Below are 27,699 nucleotides of genomic sequence, written 5' to 3'. Positions count from 1 at the left end.
CTTTTATTTATGCTGTTGTCAGTCAATCTGTAAAAGTTTATCCTCGTCCACTCACGTACATTATGTGTGTTCACAAGACACTACCTTGTAGTACAATCTTTTCTGTTCATCCAGACTCTCCTTGAGCGATAACAGTCTTGGACGCGATGACTTTCAATTAAATTTGAGTCCTCTTTCAGCATTTCTCTAGTACTTTCGTTTGCATCTTCTGCATGAATCGTAATGGAATACCTGTGTAGTAGTTACACAGTGGTGCAATACGTAATTTCTGATGTTGTGCTGAGATCAACGATAAAATCCGTTACACTTGTAAAAATTATTATGTTTTCTAAAAAGGAAAGTACTACCTGGTTTCAGGAAGTATACCCATCTTCAGATGGCTTTCAAAATGTGAGGTCACGATGGATGGGTAACTAAGGTTAAAATAGATTAAAATATGTTAAAATAGTCCATCTGTGGTACATAGCATGGAAGAGAATATGCTCTTCATTCCTGGGTCTGCCAGAAAGCGTCTTGCAGAGGTGGACAAGCCTGGACCGTTGTCTGCCAGAGGCTTTCTGGCAGATCCAGGAATGAAGAGAATATTCTCTTGCATGCTGTTGCGGGCTTTCAAGAAATTAATGAGTGGTGTGATCGCCCTCAACTACGTACCCTCTGACTCTGAGTTCAAATATTAAAAGCTTTGGCTGGTTTCGTTCTCCAGGGGCTGGGATACGTAGTTGCTGCATTACAAGGCAAATACTGCTGAGTCTACAGTATACAATATAAATATACACATGAATCAAATGGACGAAGGTTCCTATCACTCGGCAATTGCGAATGTAACGTAGACATTTATAAATGAAAAATTGCAAATAAATAAAATCTGCAGGTACTTTCTTAACGACTTTAAAGATGATTACGATAGTGGAAGTACCTTTGAGAATGTGGTATATTTCTGCAGAACACTTATTGGTGTCGATGGCCCAGCAATTAAATAAAATATAAGTTGGATAACAGGGAAACAATAGATTCCTACTGTTTGTAATTGGTTATGAACAACAACATAACTAGTGAGATATTCACTTCTAAACGCACATACGCCTTCAGTGTAGATGCCACAGAAATCTCACAAGTTCACAAGTTGGCACTCCGAAATATAACTATCTGCCGCGACCTCGTGCAAACCGCTCCACACTCCCCAAGTCTGTCGCGACTCATCCGTCGCGCCGTACTGTTCACCACTCTCCGTTTCCTGTCCCGTACTCCCGTGTCCTGTGCGACTCTACCTCGTGCCGCACTGCTCATAACTACCTCGTGCCCTCTCCGGAAACGATGCTCCTCCCCAACCTCCATACGTCTCTCTCTTAGTAACAAGTGCTGTGTTTGGCTAGAGCGCTCCCTCCATGTCGCCAAGCCAACGTACACTCACAAACATATTGAAACACGTTCAAAATAGTGGATTTGCATTTAAATAACTCGAAATTAAATATATATTCATACAGCTGGACCATAAACACGCTCTAACACACATTATTAAATTCATAAACAAATTAAATAGACATATATCAATGGAATAGCAAGCAAAAGTAGCCAGTAGTCTAACTTCTCTGTGCTTTCTGATACAAAGTAAATAACTGACCAATTTCTTCATAAATATCATATATAAACAAAGACATAGAGGAATAAATATATTTATAAGCATGCTGCTACCGTTTTTTCGTGTAACTGTGGAGTACTTGTGGCCTGATATGATTGATAGTAATCGGCCACTTTGACCTCCAACAACTCATGTACTATTAAAGTCACATGCCTGTAATTCATACCAATCTCGGTTTATACTAATAGCTTTCTAAAGACACGTCGATCAACGAAATCAGATGAAGCGTTTGGAGCCGGCCGCGGTGGCCGTGCGGTTCTAGGCACTTCAGTCCGGAACCGCGTGACTGCTACGGTCGCAGGTTCGAATCCTGCCTCGGGCATGGATGTGTGTGATGTCCTTAGGTTAGTTAGGTTTAAGTAGTTCTAACTTCTAGGGGACTGATGACCTCAGATGCTGAGTCCCATAGTGCTCAGAGCCATTTTTTTTGAAGCGTTTGGATTTTGGAAATTCGTTGCTTGGTGTTACTTTTATAATTTACATCAGATACTAAACTTTAAACTAATCAAGATATTGAAAATCTTATTACACCATCAAAATCGCCGTGAAAATAATAGTAATGTACATGTTTCTTTTTGGAGTATCATGATTCATCTGGCTGCTATTAATTTCTATATGAACTATGAAATGTTTGCCGTGATGGTTTCACAAAGTCCGCCATCTTTAGCACTCTCCCAGCGTGTCTCCTTCATCGACACAGCGTCACCATGGAATTCCCAGCCATGTGACCGATGGACCATAAGCTGGGGCTACCACCCTTACTCAGATAACGTTCGGTACCTCGTGGTTACTGCCAGGCCGCAGCCCACCGAGATGTTCGTGCAGCCATGCCAACTCTGAACTTAGAGTATTTCCATGGCGCTTCAACTCGCCCGTTACCTCACAATGTGTACCACGGATGCACTATTTAACCTCTTTCAACCTTAGTTGTGCATCCTTTGTGGACTCACATTTCATGGGAAACAGTGACAGAAATCATGAAAAAGTCACAAATTTCTTTATTGTCTTATTTTTTCTTTGAAATTCCAACTACAAATGGAACAAAATAATTAAAATTGTAAGCAGTGTAATGCACCATACACACTTTTCTAGGTACCCAGTACAGGAAAAATTTTGTTGCTCAATTTTGCCAGTGAACCGCGAAAATATAGCTTTAGAATGCTGTGATTTTTTTGTATACAGCACAGCAGTGTTGTATGGAAGGCTGTGAAGCCATTTAGTGGTCCAAGCTGTGTGGTACCGAACGCTGTGGAGCTCTGCAAACAAAGTTTGTGCTCTTTAGAGGAATTTGAGTGAAGTTGGATTTATTGTATCATTCTTTGTGGAAGGTTGAATATACTGATCGTTTTTTTTAATGCCTAGGCCTGGTAAAGTATTTAAAAAAATATGGGAAGTCCTATATTTCCAATGTAAGCGAAAATCTGATGCTGAGGTTAAGGTTAAGCCAGCAGAGGCAAACATTAGCTTGTCTCCAACTGCATCTAAACTAAAACTTGGGAAAGGCATTGTGTCAGAAAAACAAATCATGACAGAAATACAGGTTTCAGAACTGTGAATCTGGAATTGGTGGCAGAGGCACTTCGAAAAGCCTGCAAGTGCTTTGCTTGTGTTGGAAATGTGAATTTGGTTGATGATAGAAAGAGATAAGGTGTGGTTTGCACATTGCACATTTTATGTCAAAACTGTGATGCTGACACATCATTCAAGACATCGATTGCTAGTAATAGAATGTATGAAGTCAGTATGAGATTAGCTTATGGACTTAGATGTATAGGGTTTGGAAGAGATGATGGAAATCCTTTATGTAATATTATGAACATGGCTGGTGCTCCTCTAAACTTTACTGCAATGAACACTACTCTCGTCAATGCAGTTGCAGAAGTAAGTGGGAAGCACATAAATGGCAGCCCAGTGGGCAATTCAATAAAATTGTCATGCTACTAACCTCAAAGATGTAGCAGTTTCCTGTGACAGTTCCTGGATGCATAGGGGGCATACTTCACTGTGTGGAGTTTCAACAGTCATTAGTGTCAACAATGGAAAAGTGGTAGACTTATAGGTGAGGTCTAAATATTGTTCTGCAAGTTCAAAATACAATCATGCAGGTAAGGGAACAGAGTGGCAAGAAGCTCACAAAGCTGTTTGTAGCAGTAATTATGTACAATCTAGTCGTGGGATGGAAGCTGCTGGTATGAAACTCATTTTCAATGGATCTTTGCGAAAGAATGGAGTAAGATACACACATTATTTAAGAGATGGACACTTTTGTGCTTTCAAGTAGGCAGTTGAAAGTCAGCCCTATGGAAAAGACAGCACTATTGAAAAACTGGAGTGCTTATGCCATATTTAGAAGAGGACGGGTTTGACGACTCACAAGACTTGTTTCAGACAATAAAGACAAGCTACTAGATAATGGGAAGGCACTTTGAGGTAAAAACAGACAAGTAAAGAAGAGAACTGACAGCCGGCAAGTCTACTATGGTGCCGCAATTAGAAATAACCCCACAGATTAGGGTAGTATGAGGAAGGCAACATGGACTATTCGGTTTTATTAGTCGTTGACAGACACTACACCTGAACACGGCCCATGTTCTAGTGAATGGTGCAAATTTCCAAAAAACAAGGAAAGTGAGGAAGCTTACAGCCATAAAAATAACCTTCCTCATGGAGTTTCAATGGCCATTAAACCAAACTTTTGAACACTGGCTTCATGAGATCTGTCAGAAAAATGTCTGCATGGCACAATGCAGGACCAAAATGAAAGCATCAGTGCTCTTATTTGGAAGATGCACACAATTTGGAGGTGAATATTTCTGCTTCGGAAGCTGGAGCAGTGCTTAATGATGGGAATGTGGCACAGCCTCAGCAAGTTGGGCTTTAATCTAGAGTCTTCATTGAGCAGATACTGCGGATTGTCGATGAGCAACGAATCACGAAGGCGGAGACTTCTGTACGGAATACAGAAGAAAATTGCTTGGCAGAGGAGCAGAGGAGCTAAAAGGAGCTGCAGGGGATGATGTGTAAGAACAGAAATATCGATTTGGGCAGGTTTAGGTAAGATATGAAAACATATCATTCAAACTTTAAAACGATTTTTGTGCAACTCAAGGTTTTCTCCTTTCAGGAGCAATATATGAAAAAAGATTGGAAGGATTTCCATGTAATTTGGCACACTCGATCTTCACATGAAAGCAATATTTAAATCGAACAAAATTTAGATGTAGACATAATAAACAGTTTTATTTTTGATAATACATGGAAAATTCACTTTTAAGAAAAGTTCAAGTCCGAAATATCACAGAAAATAATAGAAATAATTTTTCCAAAAAATTTGTGCACTTAATTGAGCATTTATTAGCGTAGATTGCTTTACTATAGAAAAAATATGCCAAATTTGCTCGTACATCATGGAAAAATATAGCTTAAAATAATAATGTGACAAAAGATTTAAAATTCTCTCACAGAATTATGATTTTATTAAAAACTCTGTATAAATTATTTAAAGCATGTTGGATCTCTATACATAAATGTGCAAAATGTCAGTGATGTTGATCAAGAAATGACAGAGATATGGATTTAGAAAAATATCGGTGCAAGATTACCCTTAATGCACCTGAAGGTGGGACACACGTCCTGAAACCTGTAATACTTTCCTTTTTAGAAATAAATAAATAGATTTAGAAATAAACAGTTTTAACACCGAATAACAGTTGTGAATATCCCGTGAAGAGAACCGTGTGCTGTGCTGAAATACGTAGCCCTTACAGTTCAGGCCTCCTCAACAGTTTACTACAAATTCTACTTACCTTTCGCAGAGTACGCAGACGGGTGTCTTCCACAGTAATGTCCAGTAGCTACCTCAAATGCCACTACTCCGTTAGGTCTCTGTCCACTGAGTGAAATATTTATGGCTATGTCAGCCGCCAATCTCGACCCAGTTGTCTTCCTGTTGCTACTCCATTACCTGCTAAACCAAAGATATGATGAGTGTTGGAGAACTCTGCATTTATAAAAGTCTAATGAGATTAATACTTAAATTTGTTTATTTAGAGCTCTTTGTTTGAAAAGTATTGGCTTAGCAAAGAGCGTGGTGCTGCTGAAAACAGGATATGCTTGACAAACTCCTCTCTGATCCAACCGACGATTTTTTAAGTTTTACCTCAAATATGTCGTGAGAGTAGGCATTCAGATCTTTCACAGTGTACCGAGCGTTATTGAGAAACTAATGTGTGGTACAACGTATTGTATGATGATATGACTTTTGCCTTCACAGCTCCTGCCCGGCACCATCGATTATGAACGGTTATCTACACTTGAAGATACATCACACAAATATGCTAGTAGAATTTTTAACAACGACATAGGGGGTAAATGTCATCTTCTGGGCTCGAAATTATTCTAGATGGTCTCATCTACAGCTACTCTGCTATTCACAATAAAGTGCCTGGCAGAGGCAAAGTAGAATGCTCAAACAGAAATATTTTACATATACTGATGAAAAAAATCGTAGCACAAAGGAATAATTAATCCAGAGTAATGAAATTTCCGGAATACGTTTCTTTCGGTTGTAAGCAGGCTGTTTATGTTTTCTTATTGGCAACGTTACGTAGTGCTCTGTATGAAAATCACTGGCTGTGCTGTGTGCAGTCTGTGGCTAGTATGCATTGTTGTCTGCCATTATAGTGTTGGGCAGCTGGATGTTAACAGCGTGTAGCGTTGTACAGTTGGAGGTGAGCCGCCAGCAGTGGTGGATGTGGGGAGAGAAATGGCGGAGTTTTGAAATTTGTAAGACTGGATGTCATGAACTGCTATGTATATTATGATTTTTCAACACTATTAAGGTAAATACATTGTTCTCTATTAAAATCTTTCATTTGATAACTATGCCTATCAGTAGTTAGTGACTTCCGTAGTTTGAATCTTTTATTTAGCTGGCAGTAGTGGCGCTCGCTGTATTGCAGTAGTTCGAGAAACGAAGATTTTTGTGAGGTAAGTGATTTGTGAAAGGTATAGGTTAATGTTAGTCAGGGCCATTCTTTTGTAGGGATTTTTGAGAGTCAGATTGCGTTGCGTTAAAAATATTGTGTGTCAGTTTAAGCACAGTCATGTATAATTGTTCTAAGGGGACGTTGCAAGATGACATATTTAAGGCTCTGAGCACTATGCGACTTAACTTCTGAGGTCATCACTCGCCTAGAACTAATTAAACCTAACTAACCCAAGGACATCACACACATCCATGCCCGAGGCAGGCAGGATTCGAACCTGCGACCGTAGCGGTCGCTCGGTTCCAGACTGTAGCGCCTAAGCCGCACGACCACTCCGGCCGGCATATTTAAGTGATGAACACTGCAGGTTCACAGTTTAATGTAAGTGCGGAAATTGCAAATGTGAAATGCTGATACATTAATAACCGGTGTAACAGGCAGAATATTAAATGCAAGGGTGCAAACGTGCATTCATTGTGTTGCACTGGTGCCGGATGACAGTTTATTGTATGGAGTTCCATGCCTGTTGCACTCGGTCGCTCGGTAGAGCGACGGTTGATGTTAAAGCTTCCTGGCAGGTTAAAATCGTGCGCCGGACTGAGACTGGAACTCGGGACCCTTGCCTTTCGCGGGAAAGTGCTCTACTGCGGAAGGGCTGTGAGTCGTGCTTGGGTGGCTCAGATAGTAGAGCACTTGCCCGCGAAACACAAAGGTCCCGAGTTCGAGTCTCGGTCCGGCGCACAGTTTTAATCTGCCAGGAAGTTTCATATCAGTGCAAACTCCACTGAAGAGTGAAAATCTCATTCTGGACGGTTAATATTGTTTGTAGATGACGCTGGAACTGTCGTCCGATTACATCCAAATGTGCTTGACTGAAGACAGATCTGGTGATCGAACAGTCCAAGGTTACATGTCAACACTCTGTACAGCATGCTGAATTACAACAGCAGTATATGGGTGAGCGTTATCCTGTTGGAAAAACCACATAAAATTCTGTTAATGAATGCCAGCACGGCAGGTTTGAAACATAACCGCATTATTGGCGAGGAGAGAAAACTGTGCTTTTGCCTGTACTTCCTTAAAACCCTCTGGCAACGCACGTATTTCAGCTTTACGCAGCCCTCCTGATTTTTTTGGATTTTCTTGATTCTATACTGGTCCACAACCAGGCGGAAACCGGCACCTGACATCCGCATTAATTAAAGAGGTAGTCATTGCAACTATCTCTGAATGGAAATGGCGCAACGGATAACTGGGGGAGGGGTACATGAGAGCGCTGCCTAGAGAACAGAGCGTCTCCTATTTGGCACGTTACTAAGCAAGGGGCTGAAGGGCTCACACGCTGATATGTGGGTCCCTGCGTTCTTTATATTTTTTTATTTTATAACCATTTTCCTTCTATAAATTAATTCTCTTAAGGTTGACTTTATTATGATTTCAGGGTATGTTAAAGATTGATGATCATTCATAGTCTATTTATTTTAAACATAATTATTCCACTTGACAGAAATTACAGTAATTATTGCACCTTAGATATTACAGTTTTACAACGTATAGCTTGGCTACCTTGCATGCTAATCTGCACTCACGTTATTGATTTACGGACAAGATGGAACTGCGTTTGGTCAACATGTGTACCACCAAATTCTACCATTACTTTACATAGAACATGCACAATGTGAGAGGAGGATAACAGACAGGCTGGGGACCACTCACATTAACACAGGGGGTCGCTATTTGAAACTCGTGCCCATCAAAGGATGGGAGCCTACTCTGTTTCCACACAAAATTTCCGAAATAAACGAGAAAGTCATCATTGCGTACATTCGTTTCTATACATAATCTGAAGCTGGAAATAAAATAGAATTAGTTCAAATACTCAAATACCTTTCTTCCTGTGAACAGCGAGACAAACGCGCTGAGGGCACGTCTGCTCACTTACCCCTCTTCTGTAGAACTCCTAGAATATGACGGGCACCCGGAGATCTTCCTGGGTCCCGGTTGAGGGGATGGCCGAATCACATGGCCGTGACCAACCCCTCAGTTTGTATTCCCGGCGCGAGCGAGCAGCGAAAACTGCTGCTTATGGAGCGATAACAACTATACCGTATCAGGTTAAGTCACCAGACTGACATAAAATTTGCAGTAACGGTGCGTGGGATAGTCACGGGAGTGCTCTTGTTGTCATACGAAATCGCATCCCAAACCATTACTCCGTGTTTAGATCCGGTTGCCTAGCACACAGGTAGCTTGTTTTCAGGCCCTCAGTACGATGCGCCAGAGCCATACGCCTAACTCGTGGTCCTCCCTCTTGGTAGTACCACGTGGCCGTCCGGAGCCCGCTCTCCTTGTGAGCGTATATTCTATCGCTGCAGCCGTCATGTACAGTGGCTACAATCCTACCAAGTCTTTCTCAATATCGCTGTTCGACCATTCAGGTTCTCCTAACCTTATTACACGACCTCGTTCAAACTCAGTGAGTTGTTGGCAAAGACGTCTTTCTTACGTTAAAGACATTCTTCACTAACATCAACTCACCGCGTCCTGTCCCGAAGGTATCTACAGCACCCGATCGTTACATCGTCTATTTAAAGCTAACTTTATTTGCAACCCCATAACGGCGCTACTACCACCACTGTTATGCGACTGGCGTCAACCAGATTTCGTTCATGTCGTACGACTCGTTCATCGTATTGCGATTTTCCCCGTCAGTGTATGTGTGGGTTCGACGTATTTAGCACTCTCTCAGTCCTTTTATGTAGGACTCAAATATCGCAGGCGCCTTTAATTCAACTACCAGATAACCTCCATTCTTAACTGCAGTGTTTGAGTTAATGTTGTATATTGCTGAAATTACGATGCACGAGAAAGACAGACAGTCGACAGTATTGTGATAATATTATCTTTACACTGAAAGGGTGTTGTGGAAATCTAAATAAAGAAAAATACACTGCTGGAAATGGAAAAAAGAACACATTGACACCGGTGTGTCAGACCCACCATACTTGCTCCGGACACTGCGAGAGGGCTGTACAAGCAATGATCACACGCACGGCACAGCGGACACACCAGGAACCGCGGTGTTGGCCGTCGAATGGCGCTAGCTGCGCAGCATTTGTGCACCGCCGCCGTCAGTGTCAGCCAGTTTGCCGTGGCATACGGAGCTCCATCGCAGTCTTTAACACTGGTAGCATGCCGCGACAGCGTGGACGTGAACCGTATGTGCAGTTGACGGACTTTGAGCGAGGGCGTATAGTGGGCATGCGGGAGGCCGGGTGGACGTACCGCCGAATTGCTCAACACGTGGGGCGTGAGGTCTCCACAGTACATCGATGTTGTCGCCAGTGGTCGGCGGAAGGTGCACGTGCCCGTCGACCTGGGACCGGACCGCAGCGACGCACGGATGCACGCCAAGACCGTAGGATCCTACGCAGTGCCGTAGGGGACCGCACCGCCACTTCCCAGCAAATTAGGGACACTGTTGCTCCTGGGGTATCGGCGAGGACCATTCGCAACCGTCTCCATGAAGCTGGGCTACGGTCCCGCACACCGTTAGGCCGTCTTCCGCTCACGCCCCAACATCGTGCAGCCCGCCTCCAGTGGTGTCGCGACAGGCGTGAATGGAGGGACGAATGGAGACGTGTCGTCTTCAGCGATGAGAGTCGCTTCTGCCTTGGTGCCAATGATGGTCGTATGCGTGTTTGGCGCCGTGCAGGTGAGCGCCACAATCAGGACTGCATACGACCGAGGCACACAGGGCCAACACCCGGCATCATGGTGTGGGGAGCGATCTCCTACACTGGCCGTACACCACTGGTGATCGTCGAGGGGACACTGAATAGTGCATGGTACATCCAAACCGTCATCGAACCCATCGTTCTACCATTCCTAGACCGGCAAGGGAACTTGCTGTTCCAACAGGACAATGCACGTCCGCATGTATCCCGTGCCACCCAACGTGCTCTAGAAGGTGTAAGTCAACTACCCCGGCCAGCAAGATCTCCGGATCTGTCCCCCATTGAGCATGTTTGGGACTGGATGAAGCGTCGTCTCACGCGGTCTGCACGTCCAGCACGAACGCTGGTCCAACTGAGGCGCCAGGTGGAAATGGCATGGCAAGCCGTTCCACAGGACTACATCCAGCATCTCTACGATCGTCTCCATGGGAGAATAGCAGCCTGCATTGCTGCGAAAGGTGGATATACACTGTACTAGTGCCGACATTGTGCATGCTCTGTTGCCTGTGTCTATGTGCCTGTGATTCTGTCAGTGTGATCATGTGATGTATCTGACCCCACGAATGTGTCAATAAAGTTTCCCCTTCCTGGGACAATGAATTCACGGTGTTCTTATTTCAATTTCCAGGAGTGTATTTATATGTGTTGTGATGTGGCTTTGTCACTTTCCCCGATAGTCTATTACGTGCTAGTCTCTTCAATTCCGAACAACTAGTACAACCTGCATTCATCCCTTGGTCCTCTTCTGCAACTTTTACCGCCACCCCACCATCATCCGACTGACGATCCGTGATACGCAAATGTCTATCCTATCAACCAGTCTCTTGTTTCAGACAAGTTGTGCTATAAATTTATTTCTTCCCTAATTCGATTCAGTATCTCTTCATTATTTACTCAATCTGCACGTCCATGTATTAGCATTCTTCTGTACGAATACACTTCAAAAGCTTCTGGTCTCTTCGTATCTGAACTGTATATCTCCACACTACACTTCCTTAACAGACTGCACTCCGGACATCTTTAAGAAAAGACTTCCTAATCAGTTATATTTAGCTGTTAACAAATTCCTCTTTTTTGATTTATGTACTGTACACTTAAGTCTAGTGTGAAACAACAACTCTGTTTACAATTTGGTTGCGCTGTTAAAGAGAGAACTTTGTACCAGACTACGGTAATTGTGCGAGACCTAGGTTAAATCACCGTAGAGTTATCGCACCATGGAAAATGGAAAGAAATATCTAACATTTATCAAAAACCAGCGGCGAGAGTATGAAAAGCAAAGTAACGTGTACAGACCTTTCATTCTGATACGCACCGTGGCTTAATAGGTAACGTTTCGCGCAGGAAAATAGCAAGTATAATGCAGGTTAATAATACTGAATCAGATATTCAGCTGAGGTAAATTTGTACCAATCTGGAACATGTGTGTTAGACTCTGTGTCAGATTTATAACTCCCGTGTCATTTTTCTGCGTGACGCAGTCAGAGCTCACATTCTGTACAAGATGATTCACCTACTCCTAGCCAAGTCGTCTTATCCAACCCGTAATGTTATTCTGGATTTCAAAAACCACGTGCGAGATTTTCATATTTTCTCGCTCGCTACGTGAAAACTACTAACCCTGCAGAACAAATTTAACGGGACGTTGTTGTAGGAGATTTAATGTAGTAACATTTTGTACTGGGATACGTTTCCGCTGGAGGCCAAGGTTTTCGAGTTACTTGAGAAATACGACAAAATTGACCCTCAGACACAATTCTACCCCTATACTCCTTCCCAAGTAGGCTCGTGGCGTAATAAGGCTAGTCAGTGAAGGCCACAAAAGGTCGAATGTGAGAAACAATTCCTGCAGTCGCAGATTTTTGTATAGTGGTAGGAAGGAGCGTCATGAACAAAATACTAGATATCCTGACCAGTGACGGTTGAGTGCGCGAGTGGGGCTGTGTTTTAAGGTAATTTTTTACGTTTTTCTTGAATAAATCGGAAGATACGATCTATAGCGCAAAACATATTCCAGTACAAAATTATAAAATTTAACTGTATTAAATATCCTACAAAAAGGTCCCGTTAATTTTCTTCTATAGATCTAATACTTCGCGCATAGCGAGCGAAGAATACGAAAATATCGTGTGCGGTTTTGAAGGCCACATATTGGATTACAGGTTCCATTAAACGACGTTGGTAGGGGCACCTGAATCACGCTCTATGCCGCTCCGAGTAGAACCGCGGTCAGTGAAGCTCTGTGGTGTCCTTGTTCACGACTCTTTAATTTCATACGTTCTCTTTGAACTATGTTAGTTGGAGCTGCGGTCACTGAGGAATTACCCTACGTATCTGTGCGGTTTATACCTTGCTTTTTAATTGATCTCTATTACACTGTCGTGTTATTTTCTTTAGTAGCGACACAACTGTCACGTAAATTGCAACCTGGTGTTTCGCCTTCTCGTTTCGCAGTAATGCGTCTGTGTGGAGCGAGATAAGGGCACTAGTAATTGCGGGGTGCGTGCCACCTGTGATTTAGTGTTCGTTTGCGGTGCAGGTCGTCTATTGCATCCCGAGCCGTCTGCAAAACCAGTTGCCGCACCACCTACACACCACGCGGCCGCACCACTTACGTGGCTGCGCCGACTGATTACACGTAATAGCCCCTGCGGCTCTCAGGGACGTAAATAACCAGCCAATTACAGCGCCGCGCGGCTGTGACGTAGGAGCCAAGCCGCTCTGCGCGAACCAGGGCGCGCAGCACCTGGAACAATACGTACAAAGGAAGGCTATATTCTCCTCCATCAATATTTGCCCCGAAGTATGAACTGTGGGGCCGACCGCGATACCAAATATTATCTCAGATTAAAAGACAATATTAATATTATTAACAAAAATAGCGCATGGAAAAGTGAGAGTCTAATTTTGAAACTATAAGATATTAATGAGGATGTAAAACTTAAAATTTTAATAATCTTAATATTCATTTTATGACATATCAAAGTGTAACAAAATAAATATCTGAGTACAATACATTATTGGTACAAAACACGCCAATATAAACAACGAAAATGAATTACCAATCCTGTAACTCCCTACAGTATTCTGCAATATGTGAGGACATAAATATTTCTTATCTGATATCAGTGTAAAAATATTAGATTTGAGCAACACATTAATTGAAGTTTTAGTCATGGATAACAAATACTTCACTTTTTGTTTAGACTTGAATTGATTTATTTCTTTATAAAAATGCAACGACACTATAAGTTTTACAGTACTGGGGTAGCACGAAGTGGAAAGTGTTCAAGTCATGTGACTTATGCAGATATACGATAAACAGTCTTCCGCAGAGGACTGATATTTATTTTTGTTTATTACCTTCAAAGATAAAGAATTGTACTTATTTACGAATTCGCGATTATACATCATGGTTTTGAATGGAAAACCCTAACTCATACACGCAGTCACTGCTGAGTTTTTCTTCCATTTTTTTTTTTTTTTTTTTTTTTTTTTTAGTACACCAGTAACACATCTGACGTCAAGTCCTTTATTTGGCAGGTGGAATTATGGGGTACTCATACTTACAAATAGTTTCGGTATTCCACCATTTTTTTATAATAAGCATCTTTCCGAAGCGTTGAAAGCTTTAGATCATGCATATCAGTTTAACATTCACCCAAATTCATAGTCTTCATTGATGTGGCACCTTCATACTTGAGTGTTGCTCATCAGTGTGGGATCCGTACCATGTCGGTTGACAGAGGAGACAGAGAAGATCCAAAGAAGAGCGGCGCGTTTCGTCACAGGGTTATTTGGTAAGCGTGATAGCGTTACGGAGATGTTTAGAAAACTCAAGTGGCAGACTCTGCAAGAGTTGCGCTCTGCATCGCAGTGTATTTTGCTGTCCGGGTTTCGAGAGGGTGCGTTTCTGGATGAGGTATCGAATATATTGTTTCCCCTTACTTATACCTCCTTAGGAGATCACGAATGTAAAATTAGAGAGATTCGAGCGCGCACGGAGGCTTTCCGGCAGTCGTTCCTCCCGCGAACCATACGCGACTGGAACAGGAAAGGGAGGTAATGACAGTGGCACGTAAAGTGCCCTCCGCCACACACCGTTGGGTGGCATGCGGAGTAGCAATGTAGATGTAGATGTTGATACTACAAATACTTTAAGAAGTACAAAGCACAGAAACTTCTGTATTTCAAATAGTGACCATGTGTTAAGTGCAAAAATGATCATTTCTACATAAGAGACAACTGGCCACTTCTTTTATGATGCAAAACAAACAATAATTCTAGTATAACGGATCATGATTTTATTAATTACAACAATGATAATAATAATGGAGAAGGCATAACGAGAAGAATGCTCGTGAGGATGAGTTCAGTTTAAACATATTGTCTCACAGTAGGTAGTAATAACATTCTCTGAGAGTGAACCAGACTTTTTTTCTTTTTTTTGCTTTGGAGTCATCTGTCTTCTGATTGGTTTGATGCTGCCCGAAACGAATTCCTCTCTTGTGCAAAACTTTTTATCTCAGAGTAGCACTTGCCACCTCTGTCCTCAATTATTAGCCGTATGTATCAGACTATCTGTCTTCTTCTCCAATTTTTACCCTCTACACCACCCTGTAGTACCATTGAAGTTATTCGCTGTTGTCTTAACAGATGTCCATTTATTCTCTCCCTTCTTCTTGTCATTCTTTTTCATATATTCCTCTCCGAATCTGCTTAGAACCTCCTAATTAATTACCTCATCAGTCCACTTAAATTTCCAATATTCTTCTGTAGCAGTGAACCAAATACAGAATTCCAAGATTGGAAATTTAGCTGTGTTTTTATAACTAGCTGAGTACCTGGCGTTGCAGAGGCATTTATTTACTCCAGTTCTATTAGCCGATATCCTCCTTCCCCCTCTCTTTGTTTATCTCTTCCACTCTCCTCTCTGTCCATCTTCTGTCTCAGTCCATAAGCTCCTGCCCCCTTTCTACATTGCCCCCTTCCCCTCTGTCCACCTCCGCCAACCCTGCATATGGGTCAATCTCCTCCTGCCCCAGCATGTCCTCCTCACTGCCTCTATCTCCACCTACCATCTCTGTCCATCTCCTCCTCCACCATCACTCAGTTCCTTTGTGATTCCTCCTTCCCTTCTCTGTCCAGCTCATTCTCTTTTCTTCCTCTGCCCATCTCTTCCACACCCTCCGTCCATCTCCTCTGCTTCCCATTCTCTGTCTGTCCATATCCTCTCCCCGTCACAGTGACCATCTCCATCTTCAGATCTTTGTCCTCCATCCCCCTCCCTCTTTCTGCCCAGGCATCTCTCACTCCCCCCCTCCCCCCTCCCCCGTTCTCCCACCAAGTTATCACTAGTCCCCAATTGGCAATTGGAGGTCGCTGGTTTCTGCCCCCACAATATTTCTTTGCAGATAATAATATCTGTACCATATTTAGTTGAAATAGATCCAGAGGGTTAGGAGGAGTTTTTTTACACAGGCCTTCGCCACACATTTCACACATTTTTTATATATTTCACCCATAGTTGTACACATGTTCCGCCTGTTTTCTGTAGCGAATTTGGTCCTACAGTTTCGATTTCACACAACTCAATCTCTACAACGTCATGTCTCCTGAACATTGTACAATGGTACAAATTTGCAGGCACGGCCAGTGGTATATTTTTTTACTGTGTGCGAATTGAGTTGCGAATAGAGTTAGTAGTAAAGACGTAATAAATTAAGGCAGCGTATGTGAAACGGCAGTTATCCACACAGCTCAGTGTTCATGACGTCACATCTCCTCAACTACGTGTCTTACAACGATATAATTTTGCAAGTGGTTTCACTGGTAAAGGTGAATACTGGCCCCAAAATTTATCATAAATACAATTAGTAGTAAGGAAGTAAATCGTAACATCATGCACGGTGCTGCAGTTTTTCATGCATCTCTGTATTTGACGACATATAATTTTGCATGTACATTCAGTGGTATGTGTGAATATCGTCTGCAAATTTTTCGTGGATACAGTTAGAAGAAAAAAAAGGAGTAAATTAAAAGGGCTAGCCTCTTGCAATAGTTTCACTGCATGAGCAGCGATAATGTAGTAAGCGTAAAACATTTTTGTCCTTTCATCATTTTGTGGTGATCGTCAGCAAGTAGCAGCTTCGTAAAGTTTTGAAATCATGTGTAAAATTTTTTGCAAGTAGTTAAGGGCTGTTACTACCGACTAGTGGATGAATAAGGTTTGCGAATTCAGGCGTCGTGAGCTACACTGCTTCTTTAATCCTCGCCCGCACCCCTTTGATAGGTGGGTGGTTCTTACCCCCCACAGCGAATCTCCACAGAAAGGAAGCGATATGAAAACACAGTTTGATTGAAACCTGTGAAGTGGTTTAGAAGTAAATATGAAACACACTTACATACACTGATAAGAGATACCATTATGATCACTGCTCGCCGGGAGGTTGAATGCCTCCTTGTGGTGTTGCGCGCAAGTGACGCAGTAAGGACAGAATGTAAGCGGAAGAGAGACGACTGGGCAGCCATTATAGCGAAGATACTGGCGGCAAATGGGCAAATCCACTGTTATCGCCGGTTTTGGCAAAGGCCACATTGTTGGGACGCTGTAGCTGGAAATAAGAATCCCTGGAACGGGGAAGCTAGTCTGCTGTTAGCGCATCTGTCGTGACCACCTATGGATAGTGGTTGAAGAATACGATATTGCAGTGACTGTGTTATTTTGATTACGATGCAAAGTTCCTTTGGACGAGCATGCATGTCCAAAGGAACAGCCACTGCGGCGACTACACCCGTTATGAAATACATTAAATGTATTCACTCTTGCGAATAAGGACAATTGTTAGCTTTAGAATGAAATGATGAGAATGAGATTTGTTCTGGTCCGAGACTCGAACCCGGATTTCCCGCTTATCGCCAGCGCTCGTCTTACCATTTGGCTATCCGTTCACGACCGACGGCTGGATTCATACTTCCATATGTCGTGAACCATGCCTCTACGACCCGTACTCGTACATCAATTACGTATATTCCCGTACAGGTCAGACGGTGTACTTGTAAGTCGCTTGCTCGGTATCGGCAGATAAACAGATAAATGCGATATTGCAGTGGCTGTATTACGTTGCAAAGCTGCTTTGGACACGCGTGCTGAACTGTATGGGAAAATATACACTCCTGGAAATGGAAAAAAGAACACATTGACACCGGTGTGTCAGACCCACCATACTTGCTCCGGACACTGCGAGAGGGCTGTACAAGCAATGATCACACACACGGCACAGCGGACACACCAGGAACCGCGGTGTTGGCCGTCGAATGGCGCTAGCTGCGCAGCATTTGTGCACCGCCGCCGTCAGTGTCAGCCAGTTTGCCGTGGCATACGGAGCTCCATCGCAGTCTTTAACACTGGTAGCATGCCGCGACAGCGTGGACGTGAACCGTATGTGCAGTTGACGGACTTTGAGCGAGGGCGTATAGTGGGCATGCGGGAGGCCGGGTGGACGTACCGCCGAATTGCTCAACACGTGGGGCGTGAGGTCTCCACAGCACATCGATGTTGTCGCCAGTGGTCGGCGGAAGGTGCACGTGCCCGTCGACCTGGGACCGGACCGCAGCGACGCACGGATGCACGCCAAGACCGTAGGATCCTACGCAGTGCCGTAGGGGACCGCACCGCCACTTCCCAGTAAATTAGGGACACTGTTGCTCCTGGGGTATCGGCGAGGACCATTCGCAACCGTCTCCATGAAGCTGGGCTACGGTCCCGCACACCGTTAGGCCGTCTTCCGCTCACGCCCCAACATCGTGCAGCCCGCCTCCAGTGGTGTCGCGACAGGCGTGAATGGAGGGACGAATGGAGACGTGTCGTCTTCAGCGATGAGAGTAGCTTCTGACTTGGTGCCAATGATGGTCGTATGCGTGTTTGGCGCCGTGCAGGTGAGCGCCACAATCAGGACTGCATACGACAGAGGCACACAGGGCCAACACCCGGCATCATGGTGTGGGGAGCGATCTCCTACACTGGCCGTACACCACTGATGATCGTCGAGGGGACACTGAATAGTGCACGGTACATCCAAACCGTCATCGAACCCATCGTTCTACCATTCCTAGACCGGCAAGGGAACTTGCTGTTCCCACAGGACAATGCACGTCCGCATGTATCCTGTGCCACCCAACGTGCTCTAGAAGGTGTAAGTCAACTACCCTGGCCAGCAAGATCTCCGGATCTGTCCCCCATTGAGCATGTTTGGGACTGGATGAAGCGTCGTCTCACGCGGTCTGCACGTCCAGCACGAACGCTGGTCCAACTGAGGCGCCAGGTGGAAATGGCATGGCAAGCCGTTCCACAGGACTACATCTAGCATCTCTACGATCGTCTCCATGGGAGAATAGCAGCCTGCATTGCTGCGAAAGGTGGATATACACTGTACTAGTGCCGACATTGTGCATGCTCTGTTGCCTGTGTCTATGTGCCTGTGGTTCTGTCAGTGTGGTCATGTGATGTATCTGACCCCAGGAATGTGTCAATAAAGTTTCCCCTTCCTGGGACAATGAATTCACAGTGTTCTTATTTCAATTTCCAGGAGTGTATAATGAATGTACGAGTACTGACGGTACACGTGTGGTTGTCGACATATGCAAGTTTTGGTGTGACTGTGGGTCGTGCACGGGTAGCGAAATGGTAAGTCTACCGATTGCGATAAGCGGGAAACCCGGGTTCGGGTCCCGGTCCGGCACAAAGTTTCATTGTCGTCATTCCACTCTACAGCTGATGGCCGTCCTTATTCGCAATTGGAATACATTTAATGATTGAAGGATGGTGAAATAATGAGTAGGCCGTATGGTACTGGACTTCCACGTCTGATCACAAAACGTAGCTGTCGGAGGATGCCCCGCTGTGTGATCAGGGATACGCAGCTATATGTGGCGGATCTTCACACAGAGTACAATGCTGCTGCTATCACACGTGTTTCGGAGTACGCCGTTCAAAGCCCATTGTTGAACAGGGAGCTCCACATAACACGACCCCTACGTGTTCTTGTGTTGACCCACCGACATCGTCAGGATTGCACTGGGCAGAGCATCACTGAGTTTTCTACTGGATCAGTAGAAACGTGTCCGCCGTCAAATAACTCTTCTTACACCAGGTTGGAACCCAACACGCCGTCATCCATGCGAATAGGCTGCTTGAAACGTGCACCGTGCCACAGATGCAAGGTGGTCAGAGCAGAATTATGCTATGGAGTACATTGAGTTGCGTTTACGACAGCAGTGAACTGATGATTATGAGGTCCCATACTCCGAGGAGCGTTACGGGACGATGCGGGAACCCCGCACTGCGCCGGCCGGAGTGGCCGAGTGGTTCTAGGCGCTACAGTCTGGAGCAGCGCGACCGCTACGGTCGCAGGTTCGAATCCTGCCTCGGGCATGGATGTGTGTGATGTCCTTAGGTTAGTTAGGTTTAAGTAGTTCTAAGTTCTAGGGGACTGATGACCACAGTAGTTAAGTCCGATAGTGCTCAGAGCCATTTGAACCATTTTGAACCCCGCACTGCAGACTAGGCAAGGTACTAGCGGAGGTGGTTTGCCATTGCCTTCCGCCGACCGTAATGAGGATGAATGATGATGATAATGATGAAGATGACACAACGACACCCAGTCGTGTGGAGGTAGGGAAATCCCTGACTCCGCTGGGAATCGAACCCGGGACCCCGCGGGCGGTAAGCGAGAACGCTACCTCAAGACCATGAACTGCGGACTACGTGAACATTATTGCGAACGACCTGTGTCCCTTCACGGTGAAAATCTTCTCTGATGGCGATGACACCTTCCAGCAGAAAATGTCTTCGTTAAACAAGGACAGAATCGTGCTGCAGTGGAATGAGGAGCTTGACAGTGAACTAACATTGATGTCTTATCTAGTAAACGCCCCTGATCTGTACCCATTGGAACACATATCGGGCGCGAATTGCGTTCCCACAAACTACCGTCCCGTAATTTGCGGTAATTTAGTAGCGTGTGAGTAGACATCTGGAAAGCTGTCAAGAGTTCGTAAAATCCATGCCAAACAGAATGGGCTATTGTACTATGTTTCAAAGTGGACCAACACGCCATTGAACTGGTGGTCATAGTGTTTTGGCTCATCGGTGGATACGAAGTGCTACGGGTTCGTCAGGCGCTTTTCTCTAGTGTTTTGGCTTGTCTCCCATTTCAAACAAAATTACTTTTTAAATCGGATTGTTATATACCCATTAGATAGAGCTGTACCAGATTAATCTATTGCGATATTCGTTTTACCAATAGGTATTAATGGGGACGGTAAAAACGCGAACAACAACCAATACTCCACTGGCGACTGAGTAGCGCTTCTGCAGAAGGCGCGCCAGGGCGGTGCTGTCACTGCTGGACTACTCGTAATCCTCATTTTGCTGTCCCTTGTCAATACATATCAGTGTAACTAAAATAGCATTACATTAATCTGGTACCGCTCTGTCCAATGGGCACACAAAATTCCACTTTAAAAAGCACTTTGTTTATAACGGGAAACAAACCAATGATTTCCATTGACGCTGGGCGTCGCACGAAACATATAAATAGCAGTATAGTGTGGAGTTTGAGACAGAGGTTGAGTGAGAGGAAGGTAATTGGCGTTTGCTTGTTTTCCTAAACAGATATTGATCTCCCTATTTTCACTGGAAGAGTCGCCGTCAAATCGAATAGACGCCACTGCAGTTTCCAGCGAACATATTACCTTTGATGTTCTTGATCTATTGGTTTGATTTTAGCGCTGTGAGTGATTTTCTACGATGCACATTGACGTTATCTAACATAATAGAGTGCTTCTTTCATCGGTTTTCTGAATCGATGCGACGTGGCACCGACTCGCTTTCTTTTGTCAACCTCTTTATCTCAGAGTAGGTCTAACACCCAGCGTCTTTGATTATTTGTTGGAAACATTCCAGTCTCCGTTTACATTTTTGCCCCTTAGGGCTCGATCTAATGGCACGAAAGTTATTATTTTATTTATTAACACGTAGTGTACCAGTCTATCCATACTGCTGGTTATTTCACTACATATCCCTTTCCTCGCCTGTTTTAGAGAGAACGTCCTCACTTCTTACCTTTCTCGTCTACTTAATTTTCTGCGTCCTTTTGTATCAGGAGTGATCATTGGTTTTTCCGTCTGAGGGTGTTGGTGCAGCGTACGTACAACGCAGTTCGACTCCGAGGCGGGTGTATAAGCAACGACATGTAGGCAATGGATTGGTGTGGCATCCGAGTCTTTGCGACATGTATGCGGTAAATGCAGAAACGTTAACCATGGTGACGTTATTACCATATACGTCCGAACATTACCGACGTGCTGTTATTCTTTTCTTGACTTCCGAAGGACAAACACCGGTAGACATCCATCGGATAATGAAGAATGTGTACGTGGCAGCAAGTCTGCAAAAACCACTTTTGTGGAATAGTGTTCTGCTGCTTCGTGATGACGCACGTCCCCATACCGAAATGGAAATGTCCCTACGCAGAGGTAAAACCGTTTCAAGTGGGAGATAAACTACTATCCTATACGTGTGGTCTGCCCCTTTGCGATTATCACGCCTAGGGTCCTTTAAAGAAAGGCCTTGAAGTTCGGTTGACGATTCCTGTAGGACGAGGATGTGCAGTAAGCAGTTACGGACCTCTTCATGCAGCAGGACAAGGTGTTTTATCAAACGGGTGTCATCAGTCTCGTGCGTCGGTGGGATGACTGCCTCAGAGCTCACAGCTATCTTGCCTGATTGACATACCGATTGTGGACTCCACGAATGTTTTCTCGCCTCTTATAATACCAGATCTCAAACCCATCGATTTACTTCTATTCCGAATTTCCCACACTCCACGAGTCACTTCCGTACAATTTTGTGCTCCAGACGTCCAATTTCAAAACTTTATTCCTCAGTGCAATGAACACTGCATGTGAGGTGAAAGTAAACAGAAAAATGACGAAGTTATTGAGGAGTAGCAGCAATCTGATTACGGATAAGGCCTATTTTTGATAATATTAGACTTTATTAGCCAGCAATGTTCTCTTCGCCCATGCTCCTTATATCAAAATGTGTGTGAAATCTTATGGAACCTAACTGCTAAGGTCATCAGTCCCTAAACTTACACACTACTTAACCTAAATTATCCTATAAGGACAAACACACACAGCCATGCCCGAGGGAGGACTCGAACCTCCTCCACCGGGACCAGCCACACAGTTCATGACTGCAGCGCCCTAGACCGCTCAGCTAATCTCGCGCGGCTGCTCCTGATATCCTCTTTGAGTCCTCCGTAATACGTTTATTTTTCCTTCAACGTAGGAGAATTTCTTCACTTCGTAGTTACCAGTTTTGATATTACTTTTATCGGTAATATAATTTCTGACACTCCTGGTAAGTTTCGTCTTTCTTCGGTAAACTCTATCCTTACGTTCTGAACTCATTGTTTATTCCATTTGACAAGCTCTGTAATTCCAGAATGAGATTTTCACTCTGCAGCGGAGTGTGCGCTGATATGAAACTTCCTGGAAGGTTAAAATTGTGTGCCGGACCGAGACTCGAACTCGGGACCTTTGACTTTCGCGGGCAAAAGCTGTACCAACACAGTTTTAATCTGCCAGGAAGTTTCAAGCACTGAAATTATTCTTGTGTGTTACTAGGAATACCAATTTAATCAACTAATGTAGGTCATTATCAAAGCTAGAAGTGGTGTTACGTGGTAATAGCATAGCTCTTCCTGGAATGACTGATTTTTTTCCGGTCTCCTTCTTTAACGCAGAGTACTGCTTTAAATGCCAATGTCTGGGACAGTCCGTATTAGGCGGATGAAGTTCGTCTAGCCAGGAAGCAAATACTCTATATACTACTCCACCCATGGATGCGAATAACTACTTGATTCAGGAAACTTCAAGTTTGGGACAGAGAATGCCAGCTCCAAAACGACAAGAAGTGTGCACAAAAGTCAAGATTTCGCAGTTCAAGCTATCCCCTGAGCTGGTTGTTATTTTAGGCCTCTCAGCCCACGAGTTTTGCCACATCATTTGACTCAGTTCTGAAGGAGTCTATACAGCAGTATTTGATATTCAGACAATAACAGTAAACAGAAAGCAGTAGCGACTACACCCTGCATGTCGGGCTCGCATATTACAGCAAGTATGCCTAGATGGAGGCCAACACAGGAGCTACAACGCAGTGCTGACTTCAGTAAACCATACTCTCAGCAAACAGGCAATAATAATTACATGGATGCTGTAGAAAGAGCCAGAGGATCGTCACGGTGCCCCAGAAGTCATGGAGACCTGGTCAATGCTCCAAGCTCTCCCTCACCACGATTTGAAGACATCCACTTCCCACAGTTAATGAATGCTGCTAGATGGGCCAATTCTCTTGTTTCCGTAAATAAGACGTCAACTTGGATTATATATATATATATATATATATATATATATATATATATATATATATGTGTGTGTGTGTGTGTGTGTGTGACGTCAACTTGGATTTTATATATATATATATATATATATATATATATATATGTGTGTGTGTGTGTGTGTGTATACGTGTTTGTGTGTGTGTGTGTATGTGTGTTTGCGGAAGGGAGTTGGGGTAGAGGGGAGTTACGAGCTCTGACCGATCTCCGATGTAGCTCACTCATTTGTGACTGGTTGCCTTGAGCTAGTGACGGATTCCGCCACGATTCTCGGACATTTTTTGTGTCTGCTTGTTATAGTCTTATATTGCGTGTCTAACCTTATATCTTTGCCCAATGTCTGTTGGATTATATAGTTCATTTGCACTCCGATCAAAAAGTGTGGAGCACAGGAATGCAATCTTTCTCCTCTGTTGTTCAACCTGTACATGGATAAAGGCAATGGCGAAAATGAAGGTGAAGGAGAGGGGTTAAAATTCAACATGGAAGAACGACAGTGATAAGATTCTCTGACGAAAGCGGATTCTCGCTTTTCGCGAACGGTCACCTTAGCATTTTTTGTCGTTGTAGCGGCAGGAAACTACGGTCAGTCAGCTTCAGTCTGAGTGGAGACAAGCTGGGCAGTGGTCGAATCCCGAAGCCTGGCCACGATCTCTTCCCCCCATCCCCTCCCGTGGCTCCCTTTCCCACCTGTCACTGTGCTGGTCCCCTGCATGGTATTCGCCTTTCCTTATTTTTTACTTCTCATTCATTTTTCTCTTTGAAACTTTACAACGTGTTACTCAAAAAAGGAAGAAACAAAATCGAAGATAATCCTACATGCCTTCCACCACTGAAAATGGAAACAAAATATATTTCCATTCATTGCCTGCAACATTGTTTTGTTTATTTTTTATTAATTAAAAGAATCAAGACAAAAAGGACATGAAAAATGGAATATATTGTGTAAAAATCCACCTGAAAAGAGACCATGACCGAAAGGCCACGATGACCAGTTAACTGGCCACTTCTCTCTATCTCTCTTTTTTTTACCAACTTCTTCACGGTTAAAACAAGGTACAGCATATTCGCAAAAAATGCACGTTAGTGTGGCGTCCTCTGCTACGCCTAATGGGCCTTTACCATATACTGGTAAACGGGTCATACCCGCTACCCACCACGTAATGAACATAATATCCCACATGGCCCTTAATTGTGTTGTTCTTCGTGCTGGAAAAGAAAGTTGAATCAGGATGCAGGAGATTATCACAGCAGATTATCGCTCCCTTCGTCTAGGCAGGAAAGGCCACTCGACGGAGGAGCCGATTCCAATGTTTGCGTCAGCAGGCGACCAACTGATGAGTTATATCCATTTCATGGCAACGACTGCATCGGTCTTTCCCACAAAGGCCAATGCGAAATAGTCGAACATTGGTGGGGACAAGGTTATTAACGATTTCGTACCATTAGGACGCTACTTCCACCAGAAAGATAGGTGTTGTGACGTTGGACCAAACAACCTTCCCATTTGTCTCTGGCGACAGGGACTCCACAGAGGAAATGCAGTTTGGAAACGTTCTGTGGCACAATTACATTTTTACAGAGAGATGCGACTGGGAAAGAATACCTACAACCAAACAACTGATATCAATAACAATTCCCGAATATACCTTAATTCGTTATTTATCCTGCCAACATTTACTGCAGGGGTTAATTTTACATGTGGAAGACAGGAAAAAGGGAGAGCTGTAAGTGATAGGGGTACGCAAAGACACGTTAAAATAGTACAGGACCAGGAAGGCCCATATCTGCAATCAACGAAACAGATAAACTTTCCCGATAATCATTGTAACTTTCGGAATATAATCGCTGGCAGGTGAAAAATTTGTGCAACAAAATGGACTATACTCGAAACATAAGTTTCGAAGGTTCGAAACATTATAAAGTGAGGAGATGAAGTTAAGCTCCTGTTCAAGGATTTCTCGTTGAATCCTATCCGTGACGGACTTTCAATCTAATACACACATCTTCATTGCACAATGATGGAATCTTAAACACATCAGATCTTTGCGAACTGAGTAATTGACATTTCTGGTCGTTAACCTGCACTCTCGTAACACGACAAAATGCATCAAAAACGTTCTTGAGCACCTGTATGTCGTCATGAGTATAAAGAAGTACCATAATCTCATCGGCATATGCGCGGATGATAAAACTTATTCCCGATAACAACCAGCCCCCCCCCCCCCCCCCCATTGAACTTAGAGGTGGAACGCCGCTTTCTCACTTGACAATACCATCAGTCAGATTAATAATCATATTTCAGGTCATGATCTCGGTGTTCCCCAATACTACATTTACTGTGTGTGGCCTATGACTTTTAAAAGGAAGAAATTGCAGGCAGAATGTTCATACAACTGCATGTGTAGCCTGTAGAGAACTTGTACTTGAGGGTTCGTAATGGAGGCGATGAAGAAAGGTGGATTGCAGACCATAAATGCTGTGTCCAGCTGCCTGGCTGTGCGACTTATTCTGGGAAGCAGAGCTCTGCGGATTGTACCTGCAGGGAGACTTCGGGCTGTTGCACTCTTCTCTTCCCTCTTAGGGTCGAGCAGGAGGGTGACAGGTTGCAAAACATCACACTGGGGGCAGGTGTCAGTTGCAAAGGAGGCAGGTTGGCGGAAAGTGGGTGGAGGAAGCCATTTCAGAGAGACTGCTCAAATCTGAGCCTTTCTACAAATGTTGGGACGATCACAAAACTCCAAGCATTCTCATGTAAGATGCTGGAACGATACGGTCAGAGAGGCTGGTGCATGTGTTGAATGGAGGCAAGACTGTAACTCAGCTGATAATAGGAACTCGACAGGTTCTTTGAGCAAGTGGAAAAAAACATACGTTTCATTGGCACAATTGTGTTGGAAGCTTAACAGCCCTCTTTCAGAAATTGGAAATGGTCAGCCCGGAAAGATTAGATCTCTGTGTACATGGCAGACTATGATCCCGTCTAGGTAGACTTTTTTTGCTAAAGTATGGTCATGCTTACTGTGTGAACAACGCCTCCCTAGTCTACAATCTTCTTTCATCAGATAAGAGATATTTTGCGTTACAGGATATGCAAAGCAGAGACATGCTCCACCAGCGTGGGAAACCCAGTGCTGTGTCTGGATTGGCTACCAGCCACAGAACAGTCGAGAGGGAAGAGTAGAGGATAGTTCGATTGGTTTGTACAATGTTGAGGTAGTGTTTTTGGTAATTCAGCTCCTGATGTTATAGGCCCTCGTATAGTATGTAGTGTACAGCACCGCCATTGTTATAGACCCTCGTGTTGTTTAGGCTTTTGTTTGTTTTGGTTAGTTTAGCTCAGTGTTGCTTAGACCATTAGTGAGGGAGCACTTCGAATTCTTGCTGCTAATAAGCCGAGTACACTGCTCGTTTGTTACATATTTTTACAAGCTTCAAACAGGAATGACTGCAGTAATGGATAGGAACTGTGATTGCGAGTTGAGTTGGTGACCCCTCGCTCACAGCTCCAGGCTGCACTGGCTTCTATCACACAGCTTGAGGCTGCTGCCAAGAGGCATCACTGTGGGAGGGTCAGACGTGGGGATGTGAGGGACGTCAAGCACATACCACGTGTCCCTCAATCGGTCCAATGCTGTGGCCACCCCGAGTACTTCCCGCACTGAAATTGACCCCTCACCTGTGGTCGAGTGGGAGGTCATTCCAAAGTCTGGCAGGCAGTGAAAACCTCTCCAAGGGGCCGATCGTAGAGCCTCCCTGTTTCGTTTGATAAGCGGGTTTCGGGCGTTATCTGTGGCTGACGATGTCTCTTAGCCAGATGCAGTCGTCCTCTCTGTTCAAGAGGACTCTCCTTGGCCCGCAAGGTCTGA

Source organism: Schistocerca nitens, chromosome 1 (assembly GCF_023898315.1).
Source record: "Schistocerca nitens isolate TAMUIC-IGC-003100 chromosome 1, iqSchNite1.1, whole genome shotgun sequence".
Lineage (NCBI taxonomy): Eukaryota > Metazoa > Arthropoda > Insecta > Orthoptera > Acrididae > Schistocerca > Schistocerca nitens.
The sequence above is the reverse complement of the archived record's forward strand: the minus strand, read 5'-3'. Positions refer to the sequence as shown.